Genomic DNA, 9,865 nt, shown 5'->3' with positions numbered 1-9,865 from the left:
ATCTCAAATTTGGACTCATCAGACCAAAGCACAGATTTCCACCAGTCTAATGTCCATTCCTTGTGTTCTTTAGCCCAAACAAGTCTCTTCTGCTTGTTGCCTGTCCTTAGCAGTGGTTTCCTAGCAGCTATTTTACCATGAAGGCCTGCTGCACAAAGTCTCCTCTTAACAGTTGTTGTAGAGATGTGTCTGCTGCTAGAACTCTGTGTGGCATTGACCTGGTCTCTAATCTGAGCTGCTGTTAACTTGCGATTTCTGAGGCTGGTGACTCAGATAAACTTATCCTCAGAAGCAGAGGTGACTCTTGGTTTTCCTTTTCTGGGGCGGTCCTCATGTGAGCCAGTTTCTTTGTAGCGCTTGATGTTTTTTGCAACTGAACTTGGGGACACTTACAAAGTTTTCCCAATTTTTCAGACTGACTGACCTTCATTTCTTAAAGTAATGATGGCCACTCATTTTTATTTACTTAGCTGCTTTTTTATTGCCATAATACAAATTCTAACAATCTATTCATTGGGACTATCAGCTGTGTATCCACCAGACTTCTGCTCAACACAACTGATGGTCCCAACCTCATTTATAAGGCAAGAAATCCCACTTATTAAACCTGACAGGGCACACCTGTGAAGTGAAAACCATTTCCGGTGACTACCTTTTGAAGCTCATCAAGAGAATGCCAAGAGTATGCAAAGCAGTCATCAAAGCAAACGGTGGCTACTTTGACGAACCTAGAATATAAGACATATTTTCAGTTGTTGCACGCTTTTTTGTTAAGCATATAATTCCACATGTGTTAATTCATAGTTTTGATACCTTCAGTAGGAATGTACAATTTGCATAGTCATGAAAATACATAAAAATCTTTAAATGAGAAGTTGTGTCCAAACTTTTGATCTGTACTGTATATATATATATATATATATATATATATATATATATATATATATATATATACTGTATATATACAGTACAGATCAAAAGTTTGGAAACACCTTCTGGAGTAATGGCATCTTCCTGGCAGAGTGGCCGTTTAGCCCATGTTGATACATTATTCATTTCACTGTGGCTATTAACATAGTCTTACCAGCTTCTGCCATCATCTTTACAAGGTCTTTTGCTTATTATATAATTCTGTCCACAATGTGCCCCTTAATATATAATTCTGCCTACAATGTGCCCCTTAATATATAATTCTGTCCCCAATGTGCCTCTTAATATATAATTATGTCCTCAATGTGCCCCTTAATATATAATTCTGTTCTCAATGTGCCCCTTAATATATAATTCTGTCCACAACTTGCCCCTTAATATATAATTCTGTCTGCAATGTGACCCTTAATATTTAATTCTGTCCACAGTGTTCCCCTTAATATATAATTCTGTCCACAACATGCCACTTAATATATGTAATAAATTTAATATGCTGTGCCCATTTAATACAATGGTGTTGTACAACATGACTTATAGATGTGTTCAGCCATAATGTAACCTTCAATATGTCCTTTCCAAATAAAATAATAGGACTATAATGTGAATGAAGAAACATATTTGTATCATAAAGCTAAACTAATTACAATTCTGTTAGGGATTTGGAAGCAATGTGCAGCCCTCTTCTCTCAAAAGAAAGCTTTCAATATGTCATCATAGCTCATTTGTTAACTCTGTTCCCAAAGGAAATTTTTCCATTTGTCATTTCTGAAATTTTTCTACTTCAGTACTGGAAAAGGCCAACCCTTTGTACTGAGCATTACTTACATTGGACCTCTTTTAATTGTCATGTACTATGAAATACTTATGTGAGATGTCAGTGATCAGTCCAGCTATAGCTCCTGCTTCATGCTGCCCTGCTTCATTTTCACATCCAGAACAAGACTCAATGAATTGAAAGGATTAAACTCACACATCTTGTCACATGGACAGAAAAAGGGAACAGGACAGTGCTCTGGGCTATTTGTGCAAAACTCATCGGCTAAGTGGCAGCATTGAGAGAGAGAGAGAGAGAGAGAGAAAAGACCAGACAAGTGTAATATCTGTAAACCCAACTGATATTCTATCTTACCAGTTCTGCAATTTGACTGATCAGTAGTGTTGAGCATTCCGATACCGCAAGTATCGGGTATCGGCCGATACTTGCCGGTATCGGAATTCCGATACCGAGATCCGATACCGAGACCTTAGGTGACGTCACGGTTTTGTGATTGGTCGCGTAGCGGTCAAGCGACCGCTACGCGACCAATCAGAAGCTGCGGACGTCTTCTAAGGTATTTCAAGCGCTTGAAAGACCTTAGGTGACGTCACTGCTTTGTGATTGGTCACGTAGCGGTCACGCGACCGCTACGGACCAATCAGAGCACAGTGACCTCATCTAAGGCCCTTCAAGCGCGCATTCTTAGGTACAACGGCTCCCGGTTACGGCGGTAAAGTCCAGGCTGCGCCGGAGGGTGAGTATATCCGTATTTTTTATTTTAATTCTTTCTTTTACACATTGATATGGATCCCAGGGCCTGAAGGAGAGTTTCCTCTCCTTCAGACCCTGGGAACCATACAGGATACTGTCCGATACTTGGTGTCCCATTGACTTGTATTGGTATCGGGTATCGGTATCGGATTAGATCCGATACTTTGCCGGTATCGGCCGATACTTTCCGATATAGCGACGGTATCGCTCAACACTACTGATCAGCAAAATCAGAGATCATTAACTTAATCTTAGCCTGATAATTAGGGTTTGTTTTATACTGTCAGTTAACTTTTATTACTCTGTTGTATGACATCACTTCCTTGTACTGTGAAATCACTGTCTGCAGAGTCAGACTGGCCCACCAGGGAACCAGAGGATTCTCCGGTGGGCCCAGACACTTACATCTGCTGGCATACAGGGCGGGCAGCTGCCTAGGGCTAATAGCGGCACATCCAACTGCTATGGGGCCCTTGAGTCAGGAGCAGCAGCTGGAGACAGGAGCCTATCCCCTCTGCTAAAGGGAAATGAATATTCACGCTTCCATGGGCATGGAGAGGAGTGAATATTCATTTCACATAGCGGGCAGTGTTATCCGCAGGATGAGGCTAACACTGCCTGCAGGGGAGATGCTAGAATGTATAGACTGCTTCCAGGTATGATGTCATTTCTGGGAGGCAGCTAGAATGTATGGGCTGTAGTCAGAACCTGGAAGGAGCCCATACATTCTAGATACAACCGAGAAAGCTGCCAGCGACAAAGATGCTGCTGGGCTGCAACTGCAGGAAATGTGTGGAGAGGTGAGTGGTGCTGTGTGTCTGTCTGTCTGCATGCGTGCATGAGTGTTTCAGTGCTCTGTGTGTGAGAGAGTGGTTCTGTATGTATGTATGTGTGTATGAGAGTGGTACGGTGCTGTGTGTGTGTGTGGTGCTGTGTGTGAATTGGAGAGGGCAATGATGTGGGTGATGGAGACAGCAGTGATGGGGCTGGGGGAGCAGGCAATGTTGTTGGTGATGGAAAGGATGATGGGGTGGTGGGGAGAAGGCATTGAAAGGTTGTGGTGGAAAGAACAATGATGATGGTTGGGGGAGGCAATGATGGAGGAGATGGAGAGGGCAATGATGGAAGTGGTGGGGGAGAAACCAATGATAGCGGTGGTGGAAAGGGCAATTACGGGGTGGTGGGGGAGAAGGCAATGATAGTTGTGGTGGAAAGGACGGTTATGTTGATGTGGGGAGGAGGCAATGATGGAGGTGGTGGAATGGGCAATGATGGGAGTAGTGGGTGAGAAGGCAATGATGGAGATGGTGATGAGGACAATGATGGGGTGGAGGGGGAGAACAATGATGGAGGGGGATGCATTATACCCTATGAGGGGGGCTGCATTATACTATATGAGGGGGCTGTGTTATATTCTATGAGGGGGCTACTTTATATTCTATGAGGGGGCTACCTCAACCCCTGCTACATAATTAAGATGTGTACTACCTTATATTATACTTTGATATTAGCTTGTTTTACCACACAATTGGTGGTCTTGTATTTATTTCTATGTAGCTACATAGTGGTCCCCAAGAATGATTTTCTCTGGTGGGCCCAAGGTGCTCCAGTCCGACGCTGACTGTCTGAGTACACTTTCCTGGTATTACGATGCAGTGTTTTATATGTCCACTCTCACCTTTTCTTAAAGTATGTTAGGAAAGACTTAAATTTCCCATGAAACACCTGCAATACAATATCATAACCAGGGGGCAGTCATACCATTGGTGTAGTGAACACAATTGGCCCTATTTTTAAAGAAAGTCTATGACATACTGTACTACCCTAATACAGAATCATTATGATAATATGAGATAGTCTATTTTTCCTATGTTAGATGTATAACATTCATTTTGAATATGCACCCCCACAGAAGGCGAATGGGTTATTGGACCAACAGTAATCTTCAAGGGGATACTGTCATGTCCCCAAACTCTATTAACCTGCAGGAATTGGGTTAATCTGGAGGTTAACTTTCTAAAGCTGCCTAGCCGCTACACTGAAAGCTTGGCTACCAGGAAGGAATGGGCAATAACGTTATTTCTCCTGGCAGCTGTTGCCTTTCAGTTATAGAGACAAGATGGTGTCACTTCAGACCTTCCTCAGTATGCAAGGAAAGATGGCTGACACATTGACTGACGGCAATCTCTGTGCTGGTATGCTGCAGTAAAAGCTGTCAATCAAAATATGGGGGCATGTTTACAGTTGCCACTCTCTGTTTACTGAGCAGTGACTGAACACTAGAGCCTTCCGGGATGAATAAAGTCCATTTCATCCCTTTAGCCAGACTTTCAATGCAGCGGCCGTGCAGCCTTATGATGCCATTAGATAGCAGGTTAGCTCCATTTCTGCAGGTTAATAGAGTTTGGGGAAATGACAGGTTCTCTTTAAAGCAGCTTCATACTGTTAATTAGGTTGCACAAGCCATAAGTAGAGATGGGCCAACCCAAACACTAAAGTTCAGGGTCTGTACCAAACATCTACTGTTTGGGCATGGACCCCGAGTACGGACTTCACCAGGAAATCCATTTTGCTGTCCAGGTTTAGCATACCGAAGAAGACAGCGTGAGAAGTACTGGCAGCTCTGATCGAGGTTAAGATTACTACCACTGGTCAGAGAGCTGCACTTCCCATGCTGTCAGGTGTCAGCATGACTCTGCAGCTTTGACCAGAGGTAAAACATTTACCTCGTCATTGGCGCTAGCTGATGGGATGCTACTCCAATCAGTATATGCTTGCTGCTGTTAATAACAGCCAGAGCAGGCGGTGGCTGATGGGAGCATTCATCAGGCGGTGCCCGCGCTCTAAATAAATAATTAAAATGAAAAACAGTGTGGGTTCATGTATTATTTATAACCAGCCAGGCAAAGCTGAAAGCTGTGGTCTGCAACCCTCAGCTGTTAACTTTATCAAGACTGTTATCAAGAATAGAGGGGTTCACACACCATTTTGTAAGGCTACTTTCACACTAGCGTCGTGCACTGCATGTCGCTATGCGACGTTGCAGCGCACTGACGTATAGTGTGGAAGCGCCACACAACGGGGGCAGCGGATGTTGTTTTTCAACGCATCCGCTGCCTCATTGTGAGTTGCGGGGAGTCGGGAGCGGAGTTCCGGCTGCGCATGCGCGGTAGGAAATGCTGCAGACGACGCACCAAAAAACGTTACATGCAACGTTATTTGGTGGCGACGGTCCGACGCAACACGACTCAACCGTCGCACGACAGTTGCGACGTGTGGCAATGCGTCGCACTGCGTCGCTAATGCAAGTCAATGTAGAAAAACGCATCCTGCAAGCACTTTTGCAGGATGCGTTTTTTCTTCAAAACGACGCATAGCGACGTGCAGTGCACGACGCTAGTGTGAAAGTAGCCTAAAATGATTTAAATAAATAATTTAAAAAAATTGTGTGGGGTTCCCACCATTTTTGACAACCAGGCAAGCAGACAGCTGCGGGCTGGTATTCTCAGGTAAGGATTAGAAGTCTCCATGGATATTGCCCCCAGCCTAAAAATAGCAGCTCACAGTGAGACTTTTTCTTACTGTGCTAGTGATTATCTCACCAATGTAACTGTAGTTCAGGGGCCTGACTCTGAAGCCACCCTCAGTGTATTGCGGTAACCTTAATGACATCACCGCTAGTCACCTCATCTGAGCTTGCAGTAGTTAATTCCTCAATAGTTCTCTGGATTGTCGCATCTTGGCACTATCCACATTGAAAACTGTTTATCCCCAGACATGGATTACGATATGGGACAAAATGATGGACAGGTGAGGGATATGGTTGTTCTTTATTTTTGTTTTGTTTTTTTTCACAGGAGACTTTGGATTCCGTGTCATGGTAGTTAGATGAGTATAACTGTGTTTGTTATTTTTGAATAATAAAGTAACAGTGTTATTTTATAGCAACTAAAAGACTTTGTTCTGGCTGTGTGTTTATTTACAATACAACTATAGGATTAGTAATGAAGAGGCATTTATAGACGCCTCTCCATTACTAAGCCATTGGCTTGATGTCACCGGAGAAGACAAAGGTGATATCAACCCCACAAATATGAACCCCACTTGCCACCAACACAGGGCAAGTGGAAAGAGCTGGGCAAAGCATCAGAATTGGCATATCTAATAGATGTGTTGCTTCTGGCCAGCTGCGGACTGCTATTTTTAGGTTCTTGGGGGGAAATATCCATGGCCCCATACCAGACTGAGAATACCAACTCCCAGCTGTCTGTTTTAGCTCGGCTGGTTATCAAAAGTGGGGGGACCCCATGTAGTTTTTTTTAAATCATGTATTTAGATATAAAAAATGGCATTGTGACCCCTCTCTCTTGATAACCAACCTTTCCAAAGCTGACAGCTGAGGGCTGCAGCCAGCAGCTGTCAGTTTTGCATGTCTGGTTATCAATATTACAGGGGAACCCACGTCATTTTTTAAAATTATTTAGATTGCAGGAGTCGGCTGATGAATTCTCTCATAAACAGCAGCAGGCGTAGGCTGATGAAAGTATTAGTCCTATTAGCTGACACAAGTGACCCTAGGTAAATTTTTTACCTCTGGTCACAGCTGCGGGCTCACGTTGTCATTTGTACCACCGATCAGAGGCAGTGTTTGATGCACTGTCATGCACATGACAGTGTGGCAAACACTGAATGTTCGGAACCCCCATTGAAGTGAATGAGTTTCAGGTTTGGGTACTATTCTGGTACCTGAACCAAACTTTTATAACTGTTCAGCAGAACCAGCCAGACCCGAACATACATGGATTCGCCCATCACTAGTGATAAGTTAATAAACTTCAATGTTCACAATTACTTGTTGCTTATTAGTGAGAAATATTTACATGTTTTATAATGAGCTTTTTGATAATAAAGTGCAATATACAGTTTTCTTCACTGTCTTTGTCCTCCCAGGATTGTGACATGCTGACATAATACTTTTCAGGTGGTAATTCACATCACAACCACTAGGTGGCCATACATAAACACATATAAGCATAGTACAGTATATTGTGACAGTGGATCACAAAATTGTGTGGTTTTTATAAGCTGCTAATCTCATGTCCACATCATATGTGTTTGAGCCAAGAGGAAAGTTAATAAAGAGACATCTGTATTGCTATGCTGTTACATCACTGTGGTCTTTATCCATTAACTTTGACATTTTTATCTGTTACCCTTGGTCTGTGACATTGTCTCCTTTCTGTGACAGCATTGTTCACATTACTCCCATACTGCAACATCACTGTTGTTTAAATCTTTCCTATGACATAGTGTTATCTATGCACTATATCAAGATGTAGAACAGTTGTTAATCCTGTTGTGTGACGTCTTTTTATGCATTATACCTCTCTATCTATCTAAAAAAAGGGAGAGCAGAGTCTTATAGATCAAGGGTTCACAGTTCATAGAGAATATTAGTTTCAAAATTATGAATTATGATCTTTCATTTATAAACTGCAATAATTAGGCAGCCCTCCGGAATTCATGTGGGCAAAATTTCAGTTTAGACCTTTGTCAAGCACAAAATAATCATCCAAGGTTCACATAATATGTGTTAATATGAATCTTTATATATCTTGTATAGATCGTACTCACTCAGGTGTGGTAGGAGGAAGACAGGATGTGCGTTTCTTTAAAAAGTCTGCGGGTTTATTTGATCCATAAGTCCCTATGCAATAACAAAAGGTAAATGACCTTTAGATACGGCAAAACAACACAAAATGTCCCTAGCCGAGGCTCTTTGCTCCCTCAGGTATATAGGCACACAGGCTGGGGCAATGTTCAGCACGCAGGCTCAGTCTGGAGCCACACACGAGGGCTTTTCCCTCTCCAGACACAGACCATGTGCCCGTCTAGGCCACTCCTAGCTGAGATAGCAGAGGTGTTACTACTTTTAACTCTTCCATTCTTTAGGGGACCCCTTCGTCTCTCCAGACCTTGGGTTGAAAGCAACCACCCTCTTCTTCGCATTTCCTACAGCTGTCTATTGATCTGCACCTTCTCAAGTCCTAGCTGTTCTACCTCTCTTAGGTATGCCACGAGATATTCCAGGAGTATTTGAATTTTCAAGGCTCTTCCTTGATCTGACCACGAAGAATGGAACCATCCCACATTCACCAGCTACCTGGGTTTCGGCATCAGCTGAGATCCTACCACTCGCTTTTCTCAGTCTCTCAATTATTTTCCTCCCTAGAATGTTTGGCACTTAAACAATGTCTGCCATCATCCCCGGCTGATTTTGAGCCTTCCTTGCATGCTCCAGATGTCGAACAGCTTCTTTATTCCTTAACAGGAACATCTGTTTTGTGCAAAGACAGTGTAGGTGCATGTCACTCAGGATAGCCACCTGCTTTACTGTGACTTCCCTAGTCAATAGTATAGTTAACTGCTTAGAGTCTGGTGCCCAGTTTACACTATACGCTTCCACTGCCTATCTAAATTCCTCATGCTCAGCTTCATTGGCACAAGCTTCTCGCACATCCTCGGGTACTTTTACCACACACTGGAAAAGCGAAGACTCACCTTTGTGGACATTGTGTTTAACCTCCTCGTCCTGAGAGTCAGAGCAGTTTTTCAAGACATCAACCCCCCTTGTGAGGCCGTCAGTGTGGCACTTCCCCTGCTGGAGTTCTTCCTCCCTGGAGGCCATTTCTTTGGTCAGTCTCTCCAGCTCACTCTCCTTCTTTGCGATCAGATCGATAGAGCGCGACAGGTTGTTCTGTAGAGGGGAGAGCTCATTTTTTCCATCATCTATGTATTTCTGGAGCTGGGCCTTTGCTTCCTACTCTATCTTGAGCTCTCTGAGAACTTTAGCCCGCTCTCCTGTCAGGCAGCGATGCTCATCACGCTGATGCTTCTCATGTGTCTTTCTGATACATGCGTTCTTCTACTACAAGTCTGCGGACAGTTTCCAGTGGGTTTGTTCACTTTGTTCTTTCAAATGCTTTAATTCAGCCTGTAAATCTGCCACTCTTTTCTTCTTACGAGAAAACTCTTTGGCGAGGTCCTGGAATTCCTGCGCTTTGTTGAAGCAGGTAATTTCCAGCTGAAACGTGTCTTCCTGCCAAGCAGAGCACAGCTTTTCATTGATGGAGAGGATGATATGAAGCAGCTTCTGCTCCTGCGCTTCCTTCTCTCCAAGCTGAGCCTTGGCTGCCGAGAGCTCGGACTCCAGGTGACACACCTAATCCAGTTGCATGGAGTTGGCGGCTTCCATACTCGACACCTTCAACCTCTCGTTCGCCAGCTGTTGGCAGACCTCGTTGTGTTCTTTCTCCAAGCTTTGGATGTGCACTTCCATAACCTTGACACCTTCAACCTCTGGTTTGCCAGCTGTTGACAGACTTCTTCGTACTCTTTCTCCAAGCT

Source organism: Ranitomeya variabilis, chromosome 1 (assembly GCF_051348905.1).
Source record: "Ranitomeya variabilis isolate aRanVar5 chromosome 1, aRanVar5.hap1, whole genome shotgun sequence".
NCBI lineage: Eukaryota > Metazoa > Chordata > Amphibia > Anura > Dendrobatidae > Ranitomeya > Ranitomeya variabilis.
This window is presented reverse-complemented; position numbering follows the sequence as displayed.